The sequence below is a fragment of the Bacillus rossius genome, chromosome 14 (genome assembly GCF_032445375.1).
Source record: "Bacillus rossius redtenbacheri isolate Brsri chromosome 14, Brsri_v3, whole genome shotgun sequence".
Lineage (NCBI taxonomy): Eukaryota > Metazoa > Arthropoda > Insecta > Phasmatodea > Bacillidae > Bacillus > Bacillus rossius.
Genome location: NC_086341.1, coordinates 22,659,239 through 22,680,018, shown reverse-complemented (window position 1 = coordinate 22,680,018; position 20,780 = coordinate 22,659,239).

The following is a 20,780-nucleotide window of genomic DNA, read 5'->3' as shown; positions in this document are numbered from 1 at the left end:
GTTTAAAAAAAAAAACGCGTTGAAATACCAAATTTCCGGCACACACATGACGTGGAGCACGAAAGTTCGCCTACTGAAGATGGCCCTTATAAAGTTTCAGTGAATTGTGAAGATGACGACACACCATGCAGTTTTTGTGATCTGCGTTAAAATTCCGTGTAATCGATCAAAATATGTGTCTGGACAGCTTGTCCACAATATTCTGACTGATATTACGAAGTTTCTTGGAGCAGTTGAGAATATTTTTTTTTTGTGGGAAATGATTTTTTGGGTAAATAAATCTGCAGTTTTAAGAAGGATAAAATTGTAATAAAGACGTAGTTATAATTGAATAACTGTGACTATTAATACATTACTCTAAAGCTGACGGAAATTTGTGATAAGCTTAAAAAAAGGTTAAATATTTGTTATATATTTTTATGACAAGAAGGTTCAAAATTTTGTAAATTATTCAGCAGACTCAAAAAGTCCCCTGGTAATTCCAAATAGTCCCACACATACACATATTTTACATTGATAATGTATTTCGTCCATATTTAATTTAATTTGAGTATAACCGGTTTCGAAATACAGGGTTGTGTGAATTAATAGGTTAAAATGTAATTTTTATGTAAAGAATATTTTATTATAAATTTAACAATTTGTTTTGTTTTTCTGTTAGGGTACTCAAATGACCCTATCTTACCCTAAGCCTGCTTATGATTAGCGTAACCAAACGACTCAAACACCCTACCTGTTCTTAAAAAATTACGAGGTAACATCACAAATGAAAGTTAAATAATCATTTATAGCAAATTAAAGAAACTTATATGTTTTTTCCGTATAAAAAATTCTCCATATTTATGCACATTTACCGTCGTATAATCAGTGTCCAAATACCAGCTGCATGTAATTCATTGGGTTGCTGGCTCAGCCACATTAAGACTTGCTGCTATTCCATTGACCAAATCCCAAACACTACTGCAATTAAAAAAATTTGCAAGACGCATGCGTGCGAATGCCACCTAGTTAACATGAAACGAACATCGTAAAGCTGAATGGTGATGCTGTGTATTGAAAATTTTTTTCTCAAGTACTTTCTAAAACTTTAAGACTTTGCGACTTACCCTATGACCTTCCCTCGTGTATAGAGATATTTTACAGAAATTCAGCACTTGGACAGTCTTTGAAATACCGTTCCGGTTGTGTGTGGCGCTATCTGTGGCGGAAGCGAGGAAGCCTGCGGCAACATTCTGGACGGGGGAGGTGGAAAGAGAGAAAGCGTTGGAAAGGGGAGGGGGGAAGACCTAAGCACGTAAGTCGTGCCAGCTTTGGGCGCGGGTGCGGATGAATACAGAAAACACGGCGGATGGTAGCAAGACGGGGGCAGACAAAGAGAGCGAACCTCCAGGGGAGAGAGAAGCGCCGGAAAGAGGGGAAAGGGGAGTAAATAGTGGGCGCCAATGGCAGAGAAGAGTGAAATCCTGCCTCGAACAGGCCCCAGAGTAAAAGTGAAAAAGTTGAGACGTGTTCCTGCGAAGTGAAATAAAAAAAAATGAAGTAAATAAATACAAGGAATCTTGTTAAGGAAAACAGTTGGCAAGGGCAGGGTGAAATATGAGAGAAAATCAGAGTTTCAGGAGATTTCACGTAGGCTACTATTTTTTTTCGGCCTCTCATAAATACAGGTGTACCGTGTACGTCACGCTGTTTACGTTTTTTGGCACAAGTAATCGATTTCTTAAAATGGCAAGTTTGACTTTAAAAAATAAATGCTAAATGATGTGTATTTAACAAGTGACTTTTAAAACTTTTTTGGATGTGTATTTAATATTTCCAACTTAAAAAGACGCGCTAACGCTTCAATCAAAACAAACTTAACATCGAATAATATACATCACCCTAGAGACACAACTTACATATTTAAAAAAAAATTGTTTTGGATGGAGGGATGTAAAAATAATGATGCAAACCCAAACGTTAAGAATTCTACAAAAAAAATAATCAGCACAACACTTATTCCAAAGTTCACCTTTCCGTGTTTTAATGGCAATATAATTTTCGTTAAGATCAATGAAATGTTTATAAGTGACAAAAAAATTAGTGGTAGGTAAAAATAAGTGTTAAAATTGACTTAAAAAATTAGTTCGCAGTCACTGTCTGGCCAGGTGAATACTTAAGAGAGAATTTTTTTTGGCAAAGAAAAAATTCTTTACATAAACTTTTTGATCCAGATGGATCAGAGAGGTTAAAATGCGCTCACACAATTCACAGATTCCAAGACCAAGAACATTCACATATGCCTTAAAATTTAAAGTATTAACAAATCTGAAAGTAAAAAGCAGTACGAGTGGTACCCATTTCCCCAAAATTTCACTTTAGAGGCAACACACGTGATATTTGTTTACGGGCGCTATTGACGGAAAGACGGTGGAAAAATAACACGAAGACCATTGGCAACAACTTTTGAGAAATGAAAAATTAAATTGACTGACGTCTGAATGTATACGTATATCGTTTGAGCGAGACTTTCATTTCCCGCCGATTGGCACGCTCGCGGTGACGAGGTGACGGTTATATCCTAACCCGTGAGGTTGACGAGGTTGACGGTTATAACCTCACCGGCGCGGCCTTCGTGGTTTCCCTTCTCGCGGAAATTCGCGCACACGTTATGTTGCGTTTCACTTTTTTTTCTTCCTCCCCCAACCTTCATGCCGCTTGCGTTCACCTCGCAGTTGTCGTTTTGGTATTCAGGAGCTCACGTGGGAGCAAACCTTGGCGTGTCGTCGGGGGGGTGGAGGGGTTGAAAAGTCCTACACCCGCCTTTTTTTCACCCCTCTGGGCCCATTCCGTGACATCTAAGATTCACTAACCCCGAATCAGACGCACGAATAATTCGCGTTCGTGCAGGTAAATATACGTAACTGTACCCAGAGGCATCAGACACTATGTCCCCCTTCTCGCTAAATTCACTTTCAACCGTAAACTTCACCCAAGATTGGCGTTCTTTCTTTTGGCACACTACAATAAGACCTAAAATTTATCAAAAATTCACATATTTTAGGTAGAAAATTGTTGAGTTCGCAATTGAGGACTTTTTAAAATTCTTTAAACTGCTCTCTTGAAAAAAAATGGTCTTGGTGTCTTTAGGATCTTATAAACCGAGGTACATATATATATATATATATTTTACTCTTGTAAAAGTAGTTTAATGGTTATGTTACATTTAAACATAAAAAAAACGTATTCATACATTTATGTCCCCGATAGGTAAATAGTCGCATTTATATAGGTGATCGAAATTTTAAAACGAAAAGTTACAAAAAAAATTACATTCTATTTAAATACTAGGTTCCCAAAAAAATTCATGCTTTATTTTTCCTGGGATGTAGTTAGTTACATTAGGTCAGTGATATACTAAAAAATTCTTTAAAATCCTGAATTCTCGTAAAATAGTATTTTTTTATTTATATACCTGCATTTTCATGAATTATTAACGCGAATTTGCAAAAGGTAGAAGTGAACTTCGGAAGTGTTCAGATAAATGATCGCGGGTTGGTGAATATTTGAGTATCTTTATTTCCTCCTGCCATGACTCCTTCGGGTATTCCTTCCAAATCCCCTTCCCCCTCCCTTTATTTTTTTTTTCCGCCGCTATGACGTGAGGCACTCTTCGCAATTGTTGTCCTCGTTTCGCCCAGCTACCACATACGGTTTTTCTTCTTTCGCCGACTGAAAGGCGCTGGTGCCAGCAATAATAATAATATGCTAAATACAAACCACTACCGTGCCGGGACACTTGGAATTCTTTTCTTTTCTTTTCACCTTGGGAATAAAGGACAAAGAATTTTTTTTTTTGGTCCTACTTCTCGTGTCATTGTTACATCAGGAAGGTTCTCGACCGAGCGTGGAGCTAGCAACGCACGGGGAAATTTTCCAATTTCTCTCTCTCTTTCTCTCTCTCTCTCTCTCTCTCTCTCTCTCTCTGCGTCGTTCGCCAATAGCAGTTCTTTCGTAAGCAAGGTTTCCATTCCAAACTATACAGGATATTTAAGTTCTCGGTGGCCCAACTACGGGTTCATAAGCAAGAGAGAAACAATTTTTTTAAAGTGTCACGTCTTAGCTTTAAGGTATACAACAATTTTTTTGTTGGGAGTAATTACGTGAATTTTGACAAAAGTCAACCAACGGAAATGTGTAAAAACACAGCAGCAAACTGTGGTGGAAGGCGTTATTCAAATTTCACAAATACGAGAGGATTCTTTAAAGTATTAAACGTTTTATTAATTTTAACAAGACGGACAACACTTTAATAAAATTCAGTGTCTAAAATCAGGGCTTAAGCCGGAGTTAAGAATTTTTTCAAAACATTTTCGCTCTTACCGGGGCCGTTTCATTTATGGTTTACAATATGTCTGATAATAAAGTTATTTGATGGTTGACGTAGCTGCTCTGGCAAACGAATTATAGAGGCGGTTGCGGAAACTACGTGTGATTCGCATCAATAAATTTTGTTGAAAACATAATTTTCGTACAAATATCATGCTCGGTATTATTTTTAAGATTTCTACGTTATATTTCGTATCCGAGTTTTGTATTATAAGTGAATTTGCGACATGAAAACACATGAATTTCATCGTTTCCGAGGTTAAATGAGACACATCTCTGGTGAGTACTGAAAGATTTGTTAACATGTTTTGTCATTAATATTTTTTTACCAACGCTTTACTCCATTGCCGTATAAAAATTCTAATTTTTACTTTTAGACTCGGGTTGCAACATTTTATAGCATAATTCTAAAGAGCGTTCGGTTTTCCCGTCAGAAAATATTTATTTCTTATGAAATTCACAAATATTATTATTTTACTTTTATCCGATGGATGTAGAAAATTATTCTCAATTTCAAAGTTTTTAAAATTTTAAATATTTGTAAATGATATTGGCTAATTTTAAGCAGTCTTGTCCGACAGAAAATCTAACGTTTCGAATGGTGGAATTGAATTATCTGCAGCCTATGTGTCTGTAATTTTAAGTGATTTTGTAAGACAAAGTAGTCTAAAGTTCTAGAAACAAAATAAATGTCAAACATTTTTCATGAAATAATAATTTATATAATATATAAAGGTAATTTTTGTTTAAAAATGTATAAAATGTTACTCAGATATTGTAGGAACTGAGAGATTGTATTTATATGAAACAAAAATCCATCCATATGGACCAAAAACATTTTGTAGTATTTGCTTCCCTTGAATCTCTGATTTTTCACAGATTATTCTGGTCGCTAAAGAAGACGCATGCATGATTTAACTTATTTATCAGTGAGCTTGAATACATTAAGAGTGATTGGTATCCTTGCATCTAATTATATGTAAACTTCTAGTTAATATGTATATTTTTTCATTGTTACCTTTCTAAATAAAAATTTTCATTATTTTGACTGCCTGCCAAAAATAAAAAGGAAGTTACACGTTTCTAAAAACTAAAGTGAAACATACATTGTTTGCTTCTTCATGATATAATGAACTAAAAAACTTCTCTACAGTAATAGGTATATTAAGCTTTATTTTGGTATCAAACATTCTTGAAATATTTTGAATTCGGAAATTTCAATAAAGTAAATAAAAGTCTCTCAGATGAAAATAATATTTTCTCTCAAGAAATCATTTGTACTGGCATTAAAATTGAAATGTTTGAATTCGGTGGTACGGTTTGTTTTGCTTTTTGAAAGTATGACAAAAACATTTAAGGTTAAATTTAATAACAAATTATGCAAAATATTTATCAGTTTTTTATAACTTCATAATAAATTTTCACTCAAAAATGTTCAAGTTGAACTTCGTTTCATGCAAATATTAAATAATGAACTCCTATTAACAACCTGCTAGCAGTACGTATGGTTACTTTAATTTCTTAAATTCCAAACATAAACATATAAGCAGGTCAAGAGATAAACAGTTTTATTTTGTTTCTCTATGGCCCTTGAATTGAACCGTTAAATGCTGTTAGTTTTCTTTAATATAGGCCACGAAATATTCCTTTCCTGATGTTCTAATTTTTTTGGCATATGTCTTTAGTGATTTAAACGTAAAATGCTCTTTTTGTGTTTACAATCGATTTTATCAGGGGTTTCCAATTACAATAAGGCAGAAAAAACTTTTAATATGAAGTATTATCTAAAATAAATTTTATGATTCTAATTTATTCAGCTTTATACTGTTAAATAATTATTTTTCCAAATACTCATTTGTTCTTCCTTTTTTTTCTTTAAAAACTATTTTTTTTAGTAGGGAGTTGTTATTATTATAGTTCCCTTTGGTTAACTCGCCAAATATCAAAAACAATAATTAACGAATTATTTTTACGTACTTAGGAATGATACTTCAAAATAGAAATCATAACCGAATAATCACGAAAATTATATGCGATAATGTGTTTATCATAAAGTAAAGAGCCATCCCAGAATTTTATTTGGTTTGTTTTCGAAAAAAGAAACATATAAATAAGGACAGTCTCTAGGGACTCAAACTTGGTCTGAGTAGTGCGAGTCCAGGGTCTTTGCATGGCACCCCTTCATTGTGTCTTCCAGAACTAAATATAGGGCGTTAATCGGTATTATGAAAAATACTTTAACTTAATATCTCTGTGTAACCGGTAAATGTACATTTTTAACAAACCGTGATTAGGTTTAAGAATCAATATACAAATTTTTTTGGCGAATTTATGAAGTTTCGACGAATTATTTTCTTACGTGTCTTCGAATTAAAAATTAAGTTTTCCATTTCTTCGCAAAGAGTTCCCATGCACCCAGATTTCTTTTTTTAATATTTCTTGTCCTAAAACTCTACAAAAGCTTAAATTATATCTTTAAAGCCTAAACCAGCGTAATTCATAGAGGAAGTCACTTTGGACGTTAACGTTCATAAGATTTAAAATACATGTATTTCTATGCATTAGCTAAGAATATATTTAAAAAAACATCACCAGTGTTCATCTGAAATAATGTAGCTTTATAACAGAGCAATACGTCTGAGCCTAGATGCTGCTCTGACCGTTCATGTCTCACAGTGACTTGCATAATGCAGAAATGCTATATATGTTTGTTTTTTTTAGTTTTCTGCTTATTGTTATTAGGTAAAAGACATAAGCAAATGTTGTGATTTAGGGTGGCCAATAATATGTGATTTATAAATTCAAGGACATTTCAAGTATTTCAAGGACCAACATTATTCAATTATTTTCTTTTACAATTGCACAATAAAATGTTTAAATAAGTTGAAAATTAGCTTAAAATTGAAATATATTTCAGTTCTAAGATTTTTGTTATTATAGAGGCTGATCTTATGTGATTTTAATAATTTTACAATCAATATCTATCTTAAAATCATTACAAAAAAATAATCTCACTTTAAAGTGTTTATGATTACGTGTTTGGATGATATTCAAGCGTTAGCGAGGAAAGTAAAGTGTGTCTAAAATGGTCCAATACTCGATCTCGGCAAGTCGACGAAAGGCCTCGAAGAAGGGAAAAAAGAAACAGACCGTTTGGCGCCGCGAGAATCGGCTTCATAAGGTGACGCCACTGGTGGTTTGATCGTCTGACCGGGTTGGAGGGAGAGGGGCGTACATGGAGGAATGGAAGAGTCGTCGAGGGAACCCTGTGCGGATATCCATGCGCGCGGTGCGGATCCAAGGAAGATTGTAAACGACACTTTATTTAAAGCAGCCCGGGGTTCTTGCCGGATACTAAGCAGGGAACAAAATGGGCCGAGTTTTACGGAAGGAGGGGGGTTTGGTCTAGTAACTAGGGAAGGGGTGTTGGGGAACGTGAAGAGAAGCAAAGAGGGAAAGGGGGTGGAAGCAATTCTGCGGTATGCAAACTACCCACTGCGGAAAGAAGACACGAGCAATTTAAGGTCGATGGCTGATAACATTCCGGTGGAAAAGAGAGAGAAAGAAACTCACAGGGACATTACGGAACGCATAATATCCATAAAGGTTAGAAAAAAAATCACACACATCCTAGTCAATATAAGAATTTTCCTCAATTCTCGGTCTTAATTTCTCGTGAATGTTTTTCAGCTTGTGTATTCATACAATAATGAGTAGAGACCTGCAAAATTCGCGGATTCATTTCGTGATATGCTACAATTCAAATAATTATACCTTAGCGCTGCTTCTGCAATTGGTTCACTGTTAATCTGGAGTAATGAAGGCCAATTAGAGACCCTCGCTCAAAGAAGTGTCGAATCACAGACACTCGGTCGAGACGACTCACAAGTCAGCAGCCAATGAACAGGTGGCATTTGGCCGAGTGTGTAGAGTGTAGTAGAGTCTATAATGGAGGTCATTGAACCCGCGAAATTTGCATGTCTCTAATAATGAGTATTGATCGTAACGTAACATTTGGTTTTACGTAGTTCAAGATATTTTTTAACATACCATCACAAAAATAAATACAAACATAATAAATTATACCTAACAATCTATCGCAAAATGGTGAAAATTAAATTTGATACATTTAGTTATGAATGTGTCAAAAAATCACATACCGTCAAAGGGTGACTTCTCGTCGAGACAATAAATAATATTATTCCTCTTACCTATTTCACTGTCTTTTCAAAAAAAAAAAAGAAAGGTTGTTCAATTTTTTTCAATGAATCCTTTGTGTTCGGAGAAATTTCATTTTCACAAAGTGATTATTCTTTGATTCTTGTACTTCAAAAATCAACTAAATTTTTTAAAGTAATATTCCATTTTAAAAAAAATGAAATATTTCTAATGAAGTCCAAAGTTTTGGTCTAATCAGAACAAGAAAACGTCATTTTTATTGTGCTGGTGTCTTTCAGTATTCATTAACACATTGAAAAACATTTTTCGAAAAAACTTGCAAAGAAATATAAAGTAATCCTTGCGTCCGTGCATATCAATATGACCATCCATCCTCAGGAAAGACTAAATATTAATATACATCACCGTGCGTTCCAATGGAATTTCTCTAGATACTCCCTTTTCATTCCCACCAATTGATTCCGCCTATGCCTCATTAGCAACTCATTAAATTCTGTCGTATTAATTGATCATGATAATGACGCAACATTAAAATTTCTTCATTCCATCCTATGGGTTTCGAAAAATTTAGGCAGTGATGGGATACTTGTATCCAATACAGTTTTGTATCATGTAATTGCAACCCTGAATTCTTCACTTACCAACACTTTACCAGCCGGATTTACAATATTGTACACTAGTGTGGCTTTACTCCATCTAGAAGTAAAATTAATAAATTGAAAACATCCTCTTGGTTTCAAGTGTCAAAAATAAAATAATGTACAAGAAAAAATATATAAAATATGTTGTTAAAATATTCAAATCTTTAAATGATTGTTTCATAATATAAGTTTTCAGAATCGATATTATTTATAATTTTATTTACATAATAACATGTTAATGGAGAATGGTAACAGTTTAGGTATAAAGAAAATTAATCGACCTAGCAAACTTCAGAATTTATTTGCGTTGAATATCTTTTTACTGTATTTCTTTAAATATATATATATTTTTTAAAGTTCTTTTCTTCGAATATCGAATGCTTTCGATGCTAAGGATTGGATGGTATTTGAGGATTTAAGTTTTGTTGGGCCTATCCCTAGTTTAAATACATGACGCTGTTTTCAAGAGCATGACAAAATGTAGGTAATCAGGTATACATTCCCTTGACCCTTGCTTCAACGGCCTCTGTTCCACCGCTCATATTCAACCGGCGCTATATCGGGCTACAAGTTCAGAGTGATGGACTCGACCTTTGGCCCGTAGCCGCTTGGATGGCGCCACAGTCGCTGTGACATTACAGATCTATTTATAAACTCTTGACGCCGTCAACGTCCGCATGTCAGCGGTGTGCTGTTCAGGAAAAAAAAATAATAATACCTGGCTAAAAAAGGAGGGGGGGTTTGAGGTAGGGGAGGATTAGCATTTTCATTTCGTTCAATATTTTTACCTGTCCTGCATAAGGCTCGATATAGACAGTCATAATGGTTTATTTTTTAATTTTCATAATTAAGTTGATTTTGTTAAATGTTAATTACATGAAATTTTTACTACCTAAGGGAAAGTGTAAATCAGTAGAGGACAGAAATATGTGTGGATATAACGTTAAAATTTACTCAATTAAAATGTTTGATTAGTGTACCTACGTAGAAAACGGCAAACAAGTGATATTTTTTTTTCCTTTTTAATTATGATATTTGATTAGTAATGAACAACAATGTCATACAGAAACTAAAAGCAATGACCTTAAATACACGTAAATTTAAATTTATAACTTTAGATTTTTGATTAGACATTATGGATTGGTCTCACACACACAGTAATTGTTAAATATTATTTCCACAAATGTTAATTATATTTGTTGTTCTTATGCAAATATTTTCAAATGATATTCACTAAGTGTTGTTTTATAATGGGTGTGAAACATCACCCACGTTTTCATAAATATTTTCACTTTTGCGAATTTCCACACCTAGTATAATACAATTAGTTAATATTTGTTGAAAAATCTTGTGGCAGACCAACAAATGCAAGGAAAGGCATCGTGTTTGAACTTCAGAAAATATACTCTTAAATAATGGTAATGACAAAAAAATGAAAAATCATGCCTTAAGATCTAATTTCAGTATCACCTCGCCACTCGACTAAGTGGAATTTTCACTAGCCCTAACGAACCCTAGGCATACGTTGGGCCGGATGAAATTGTTTAACTGCTGGGAATATAATTTTTAATAAAATGTGTTAAATGAAAGTAAAACTACTTAAAATGTAAATAACCTCCAATTTCTAAATCAGAATTTTTACTAGATATTAAGGCTCGGTATCACACATCAAGTACTTATTTTATTTTGATAAATTTTTAAAAAATATTTCATTGTAAGTGTATTTTAACAGTACTATTGCATTTTAGTTTTGGACCATAAAGTTTCTCACGAGATATTATAAAATGGTATTTTTGAGCTGTCAAATGTAATACAAGCGGCTCTTGCGTGACTTAATACCACTATAAGATTGTATTAAGCAAAATTATTTATTTTAGAAGATTGAAGAAAAACTGTAAATTCAAAAGAACTATAGTGATGAACATGTTGTAAAATTAAACCAACAGTAGTAATGAGAACGAAATGAAATAACTAACACGGCGTAAGAAACCGAGTCTTAAGTTGAGGAACTAATTCTGTTGCTTGTTGCGCTACTAATAGTCCAGCTGGGTTACTACAGGAGTGTCAACACATTTATTCCTTTTCTACTTACGTTAGGTTATATTATTCAAGAAATTATTTTAAGATTTTTTTTTCACACGCCTGAATAGATAGTATTGTCGCTGTGATAAAATTTAACTGCCCTTTTTTTCTTTAAGAATTAAGTTCATAAATGTATCATTAAAACTGGTAGATTAAAAGAAATTTTAATCAATAAAGTTTTGAAAAAAAAAAAAACAGCAAAATATCACTAAATATATTGAAACCTATATTTCCTCCACTTCAAGCACTAATGCTATTTTTTTTTTTAAATTATAAAATCTTAATAACATGTAATTTTTACTACATACGTAAAGTGTAAATCAACAGAGGACATAAATATAAAAATAACCATAACATAAACGCATTTAAAATGAAAAACTGGTATATGCATACGTAGACAACGGCAAATCTGTTATAAATTTCTTCCAATTATTGATTATGATATTTGGTTATTGACGAACTATTATTTCCTACAGAAAATTACAAAAAAGCCTTAATTAAATTGTAAATTTCAAAAATCTATCATTTTTGTGATGTTGGGTTTTACAAGTTAATATCAGGTGTTTTTTTAAAAATGGAAGTAATTTTTTTACATTTTTATTGTAAGGGTAGATAATGTAACTGACTCTTTTAAAAGATTAAACAATTATTTTTACAAAGTGTTGAAGCAAAATTCCCATATTAAAACCGGCATTTTATATTATTTTTGATTTCGGAATGCTAGTGGCATGATTTCCACCGTATTTTATTTTTAAATTTGTTATCATTGACTTTTTTCAAGCCAAACCACGAGAATTAAAACGTTTTATTTAAAATACAATGTATTTTGTTTCACTAACTAAATAAGTAAAAAAAAAAGTATTTTGTTGATCTGACATGCCATGGTGGTTATTTAGTTTTATTTTACTTACTTTTTTCTTTCAAATAATCTTTAAGCGCTCTTGCACTAGTTGCTTAGTATCATTTTTGTGTCCCCCGAATTTTTTTTTTCGCGTTCTTTGCAAACTACAAAAATGTCATGCCAATATTGTCAGTCATGAACATCTGAGTAATATTTTACCATCATTGATAACCTGGTGGAAAAAAAATGTAATGTAGCACAAAAAGCAAATCATCCTTTTGTGATAACTTTAGAAAAAATTGCTCTTAAACAATGGTGATGACAATAAATTAATAATAATAATGGCGTGTGGACCAAACTTTAGAACGTCCTCAAAAAATTATAAATCTAAAAAAAAAAATCAAAACTATTTCTGCAAAAATAACCATTCCTTAATATAGGGTTTCTTGCTTTAAACGCATTAGGCCTTACGTTCAGCTACGTACTGCGAGAAATACTTTAGTATTTACTTACGTTACAGGACATTTATCACAAGCCATGTTTGTGTCATAACAGTAACCACGAGAGAAAATTTATGCGCGTTTCATAACTCAGGACAGTCAACTATTCCGACCTCCTTAACGCCCATTGTGGCACGATTAAGCAACATTTCTCTTCCTCAGCCACTGCCTTGATGTTCTGGCTAGAATCACGGACGGCTGCTTTCTGGAATAAATTTCCCCAACTTTGCACTCTCGTGACGACCTGAAGCTGACAAATGGCACGCGGTTAAATCGTAAGCAGCGAGACATTTATGCGACGGCAACATCCCCGACATTCCTCTGGCAACGAAACTCCCATTCCCCGACCACCATTCTCGGTGACATACATTTGTATCGTAATTTCTTAATAATCGTAATACGTTTACGACAGTCTCGCCTTAATGCCCCGAAGAAGAATGATAAATTGAAACGCGCTCCAAGAGTTAAATCTTACGAACTTTTGCGTGGTTTTGTCAAGAACTTTTAGACCGAAACCGAGTGTCCTCGCAAACAGATGTAAATTACCAGCTCTTTTGGAAACTTAAGTTTGTTGATCACATTTCAATTACTTTGGTTTTGTTTCTAAAACAATGGTTCGCTTTTATTTAATTTATTTGAAAATTTGTCTTGTCCAAGAACGAGAAAATATTTTTTTAAACTTGGTTTATAAGTTTAATTGATGAAATAATGTACGCTATCAGTCGAACATTTTGGGTTTTCAATCTTGACGGGTATATATAACATAATAATCAGTTTTCTTAGTGTGGCTGTGATCGCTGAAACATCCTATCCGGTTTGCTATTCCAAATGTATTCTTGTTTCCGTGTAAAGAATTATAATTGTTTTAACAGCACTGAATCGGTACCCATTTGATTTGTATTCTAATATGATGTTTGACAATTTTTAGTCTCCCTGAGCACATACTTGTGTCGTATGCTACCCGTGTCATTCAATCCGCCACAAACCAAGCTTCCTGACAATTACAACAAAAGGACGTAATTTATAACAAAATTAACGAAGGCCAAACCCGAAATTCTGAAAAATCAGTTATCTAATGGATCGAATAGAGATACTCTAAATGTCTGAATGCATGAGTGTTACAAAATCCGAGAACTTGTTTTTAAATGTGATGCATGCATTTGTATGCACACAGAGAACATTTTTATTATACTCATTTCATTCAGCAAGTATAATTCTTAATGTCGTTGTAGCTGAGTGTTTAATCATTATTATTGGACCCAACCAAAATTCAAAATTTCTAATGATTCTGAAGTGGGGCCTTTGAATCTGTCTGGCCTTAATAATAATTATATTATGTATTATTTCGTTTATTTAATCTCATTTTATATCTATATAATAACTAATTTAATTTAACTTTTATAAGACTGGCAACGTGTTAGTTGGTTGTTAACACTGGCCAATGAATGGTCTATTGCTCAATGGTCGTGGCAGTGAATGAGACAGACGGGTGGTATGGTTTTACCGACGGTGAAGTCTGTCAATAGTGAAACGCCGAGTCACTTAAGGCGATATGCCAAGACGTTAGAGTAATGCAGCGATTAAGCATTGTTTTGTTGGGATAAACCATAACCTATACCGCGGAACGGGTGCAAAACGAGTCCCAGTTGGGAAACAAATCGGCAACCGTTTTAATGAACGGTACCATGTGCGAGGCTAGAAACTGTTTTGAACGCATTCGCAACCACAGATAAAACTCTGACGGCAAAAATACAAGAGATAGCAGCACCATCGAACAAAAATTGTTTCTTGTTGTGACCATTAAAATGTACAAAATGTATTCCAGGATAGTTTCGCTATCATAAGATTTAAATGGGCACAACAACTCGCTTGGTACGTCCCCCGATGATATCAAACGGTAACTATGTACGAGTTGATAGCGCCTGACGTGGGGTCCGCCATCTGGACGAAATCAACGCAAAAGTGAGTTCTGCGCACGTGCGGGAATTCAGGCAACAGATCGGACACGGATGGGAAACCGAAATACGTTTCCAAGAAATAAGGGACCGGCCGCGTCCTATCGTGCACTAGGAATAAGTTACAGTTATACAGGTATAGAAGTTATAATTTTACAGTTATAAGGGTACAGTTACAGAACAATCAACACATAGACCCTTATTCTTTGTGTATTGGAATACCGGCCCTAATATGTTCGAGCGCTGCAAAGAATCCTCGACGAGGGTCGCAAGAATTTGTTGTGTCTCCGGTAACCACAGAGGACTACGACGACCTTTTGGTGGTGGTTGCATGGCTCGCAGGACAGGCGAAGCAACTGGCAACGTGACCGTCGATGAACCAAGAAGTGGCTGACAAATGTTGCCACCTTGTACATTGTTCCTGCATTGACCCTGTTCGCACATCCAGACAAGTTAATCTACTTCCAAACGGCAAGCTATGGCATCGGGCGTAGGGGACCTACTCCATAGACATCCTTCAAATACTGCCGGTAAACTTCTTTAAAACAAAAATTGATACTGGCAACGACCGCGATCAAAATAACTTGGAGCGTACGGTCCGCCATTACACGAATTCTGGCGTGAACTGGGAACTCATCAACATTTGTTCATGCCCATTTTGAATACTGTTTCTTGAAGTAATTTGTTAGTGTTCTTTTAAGAGTAACTTTATTACGGACGTAAATTTGAATCTTGTAAGACTGCTTAACATAAAAAAATAAATAAATATATATATATAAATTTATTTCATGATAGTGCTAAACGTTCTAAATAAACGTTAAACAAATGCATAAGTTCAATTTTAGACTGAATTCTTCTATCACAGCCCGACTCCCGTGCGAGACAACTCAGCTGTATTTATAATTAATATAAATACTAAGGTTTTTCAGTGGATGGTAAAATAACCACGCATTAAATACATATTTACAAATTTTATGTGGATAAAAAAATTGTGAATACTTTTCCCGATTCTACAAAAGTATCATCTTCAACTGGACAAGTGTCTACTAAATAACTTTTGCCCTTTATTTATTACAAGAGAATATTTCTCTAAACGCTACGATGACATAAAATTATCTAACACATTATATGTGCGAATACCCTTGATTAATTAAATGAATTTTTATTTCGAAGAATTTAAACATTTATGCTATAAATATTTTGAATAAGTTAAATTTTATTTTTAAAATTTTAATCCCTTCGCTAGGCAAAGGTAATACGCAATTGGAATTTTAAGATATAACTTAATAGCAAGGATGTTATACATGTTGATATTAATTTTGAAATGTCTGTAAAATTGTGATAAAACATTTTTTTTTTCAAGCAGCATCATGTAGGTGTGTGTATGTGTGGTTGGCTTATACATTTTATGTGATAAGTTAATTAGCTTAATATGTAAGGTAAAATAATGAATAGTTTTACATGAGTTTATTTATTTTGTAAATTATAGTTTTTCTCTTGTGGTTATTTTTGTAGATTTATATTCGTATTGTTTTTTTTCTCTGTAAGAAATCAGACCAACATTTAAGAGCTCATATTAAAACATTAATGAATCATTAATTTTTTCCTGTAGTTAGAGTCGATGCTGTTTTCTTGGCTAAGACTTTTTTATTTTATCTCTTCTTTGTGTCTTTCTATTTATGGTTTATTTTTATTTGTAACAATAATGGTTTTGTAAATTCTTTAAATCTGTGGTTAAGTGTTATAACACTTAACTTTGCCACATGTTAAAACAAGATGCATAATTAAACAAATAAACAAACATAGCAACCCCGACAGGTGACATTTCACTGATGTCGCCCGGGTTGGTTCAAAGGAACTAGAATTGTGATGATAGTCAAATCAAGAGGGATAAGGCCTCGCCATATTGCCGTTTCAAATATTATGATACTAATTGCAATACTGCTATTTAATTTTTTATAATCGCAAAGTACTTAACTTTGGCTACTTGTCCGCACACTTGTCCATCATGGTTGTTGTAGCCGCCAGCGTAAAATGACAAGTTATTTCTTTGTAGCGCTTACAGAATAGAGCCTGTTAGTAAATATATGCGGTCGCAACAAGGTATAGAAGGTCAGAATAATATGATTAATGTCTTTGACATACCAAAAATTGGGATAAATAGTTCTGATTCAGAACTATAGAAAAAAAAATGGAAAAATCAAAGATGGCGGGGCCTAATACCCATTAAGGAGTATGGAGAGTATGGATGTACATTGGTATCCATACCATTCTCGCGTTGGAGTAGCGAGTTTAGGCTCTCTGGAGAATGGATTAAGGCACTTATGTTACTGTCAACTGATTTTTGGATGTCTGACTCGGGGTCTATGAATAGTAGGTGTCCTGTTACGTTCCTTTTAATCATGCGGCTGTTAAAACTGGTTTAATGATCTCGCTTTGTTTCTGGTACTGGGGTGCGTTCATTATACTACTAGTTGGAACATCAATTTGTGAGTTAGGCAAGTTTGAATGTTTCGCCGCCGAAGAGCATAAAGTTCTTTTCTCTGCGACATTCGTAAATTGTTTGCTTTTGCTATCTGCACAAGGATGTGTGAATATCAGGCTTCCCATTCATTACCTCGTGTTTATTTTTCATGATGTAACATCGTTCTTGCTGGGGGTTCTAAGAATTTAAAAAAGGGAAGCAATTTTGTACACATTTATACGAAATTTTAAAATAATTCAAGGAAGGTGGTTTAAGAATTTTTTTGTACATTATGAACTGTGAGAACTAATTTGCAGCTCATTGCATTACCTTACATTTCAACCATACGCAAACGACTAAATCTGTGTTTGACACAGGCAAACGTAAATTATTTAGGTTTCAGTTGTCATTTAGTGTGAATTCGTACTCGTGTATCAGGTCTATATGCTAACTCCGTAAATTCAGTCCATGGAATTCAGAAATATTTTTAGGTATGGAAATAAGTCACACTAAAATGGAATATTTAGAGCATTAAAGACGTTTCCAAGCCGTTAAATTAGCTCACTAAAGATTACAATACTTGTTTCTTTATTCACGATTTGAATCACACATGCGTAAATACAAATATTATCAGAACAATATCAATCGAAACGTAATGGAAAATAAATATTATTTTTATCCTGGAGCGATTGTTTATAATAATTTATTACTCTCCCATTTAAAAAGTGTTCTTGTTCTGAATTCACTTTGTAATAAATAAGGTTCTCTTCCTGACAACATTTAAAATTAACCTTAACTTCTTCTTGGATTCTGGGTTGAAGCCTTGCCCATGTAAATAATCAAGTTCCTGACTTTTGCAGCTTATTTTTCAGCCATTTTAAAGGGTGACTTAGAACTGAAGATGCCTGCAACAAGACAGGCCGTAACGACGGGCGTACCAATCATTTCCACGGACGTGGTCTGAACCCAGCGACCAAGAAGTGAATAGTGGTTCCAGCCACGAAATCCCACGATATAGATGAGAAATCACACCAACCCCACGGTAGCACGTTTTGCCCCCGGTGGCATGACCACGCGTATGGTAGCACGGTACCGCCGGGTACTCTGCAGGCGGCCCGTTCAGTACGGGAAGCCATCTCTTCACAGACGAGAGAGCCAAACGCCCGATCGTGCATCTTCGTTTTTTTTTTGTTCATTGTAAAATGTTAGGTTAGCTACATTATAAATACTTTAAAACATCGTGGACGGTTGATTTGGTTAGGATAACTACATTAAAGATACTGTGAAATCATGTAAACGGTTTCCTAGCCCTGGATAGCTACATATTAAAAAGTTATTTGCTAAGCAACCATAAAATGATTTTACAGTATTTTTAATGTAGCTATACTTACCTTGTAATATAACCAACCATCCACAATGTTTTAAAGTATTTATAATCCTAATCGACCGCAATATTTAATGCCACACCGGTTTATACAATGAGATAGAAGCGAGCATGAACTTCAGGGAACTTCGGGTGTGGCTCTCTCGTCTGTTAAATAAAGGCTTCCCGTTCGGTACTAGCTGAGACGGTCCCCTGCGCGCACAGGTAACAGGTGACATATCTCCGTAGATACTGGCGAGTAGTCCCGGGACGGTTGTAGATCGCTCCGGTCTAAAGCGTGAGGGATAACACGAGGAGGGTAAGCGTAGATTATTCAGGGGGTTTGGGAGCGAGAGAGAGTCGCTAATTGACTCTCGAATGAGCTGTCACCCCCATCCGGTGGCACCGACAGAGAATAGATTCCGACGATCGATACAGGATGTATCTTAAAAAAAAAAAAAAAAAAAAAAAACCACACATCATAACAAAAAAGGACGCAGTAAAGACAAAATAAAGACCCGAAAAATGTTGCGGATCGTTTTCGTGTCAGATTAAAATCCACATTCTTATGTTTACTCATTGCCTGGTTTCTTACTGTAGTAAAAAGGCCTTAAAAACTACGATTCCCATTGAAAGTAAGTAGTATAGAAAAAATGTGAAGGAGTCTTTTAGTACTCGCCAAAGATATGTAACATTTAATCTAGGTAACGAGTAAATTTGCGTGTTCTCGTATTGCAAATGATACGAAAAACGCAACTCCTCCATTAAACTGAACGAAGAATTTTTTTTTAAAATAATGACGAGCTTGATAATTACGTACATGCAAAGTGAGTTTTCAACTACATTTCTGGACGCAAATCACACGTAGTTTACGCACCCGCCGCTAGAATTCGTCGCCGGAGCACCTATGTCGACTATCGAATCGTTCGATTTGCAGAGCGAAAATTTAAACTATATAATGAAAAGTATCCGATAAAAGTGAAAAAGACTTGAAAAAATAATTAACCTGGTTTTGGATCTAATTTTCTACAAGGAAATTTAATTAAAATACTTCCCAACTTGTTAATATTTATTAAACCGTTAATAATTTAAAATTTCTGTTTGTTTTTGTGAACTTTAGTTCGCGCCATCCGTCACAGATGGCAGCACCGTGGTTACACATTTCCGTTCCATGCGATTTCTGTTCCCTTCACGAAATTACTCATACGAAATGTTGTATACCGAGAGCTAAGATGTTACACATCAAAAAGCTCCTATTAATTTACGTCATTTTAAACCTACGCTGCGAGTGCAGAAAAAATAAATCTTTGAGCAACAACAAAAATTAAATTTTCACTACAACAATTCGTTGTTTAACTTTACGGCAACTCCGGTGAATTCCCGTCGTCATGCGCACAGAAAACAGAGTTCGCGGTGGTTTTTTTTTTTTTTTTTACATATTCAACTTTTTTTTAACTGAAGTTTACTTAAAGATTTTTTTTTTCAACAAATAATGTGGCTCAATATATTCGATGTTTGATTAAAATAGATCTTCATATAAACTAAGCCTTATTGCAAATTCCAAGGTTTGTGTTCTGATGTTAAAAGGCGAAAAATAAAAGTAGCCTACTTGGAAGGAAGAATAGTTTGCATGCTTTAGACTTAACAATCTTTGAAGTTTTTCCTTTAATATAAAAGATGATTTTTAAGAAGTTGTTATTTAAAGGAAATAAACTCATGCGTGAATTCACAAAAATACCGAATTGAACAATTTTTAACAATGTGTATGTGCCAAAGTATTTGTTTCCTACACACACCAACGCTCATTTGTTAAGTCCGCGTCGCGAAACACATCTGAGATTTGACACTCCTCTAAAGGCGGTACCAATAGTGCCAATTTTCCCGCTGTCACTTTTAAAGTACCACTTTTTGACATAAATATCCGACAGGAATATGAATGTCTTTAATCTCGGGTTGGGTGTCACTTCGGCTGAGGATTCGACAACGCCTAAAACTCGCGGATTCATTTCGTGATAGACTAGAATCCAAAAACGTTTGCCTCTTTACTGTATGAGTGATTGGGCCACAGTTTATCTGAATGACACTTGGCCAATGAAAAACCTTTAACAAAAGAAGTATCGAATAACTAGCGTCACAGTTAATAGGTAACACGAGTCAGCAGCCAATGAACAGATGTTATTTTCCCGCGTGCATAGAGAATAATGGAGTCTATCCTAAAGATCATTGAAATCGCGATTTTTCCCGGTCTCTACTCATGAACTATGAAATCTACAGAGTTGAAGTAGGTAGCCTATATCTAAGCAGAGCAAACTTTACTCGTTGTCGTTACGTATGGCTCACCCGGTTAACATTTGCAGTGATGACGTAATGAGCGGTGGTGGGGGAGC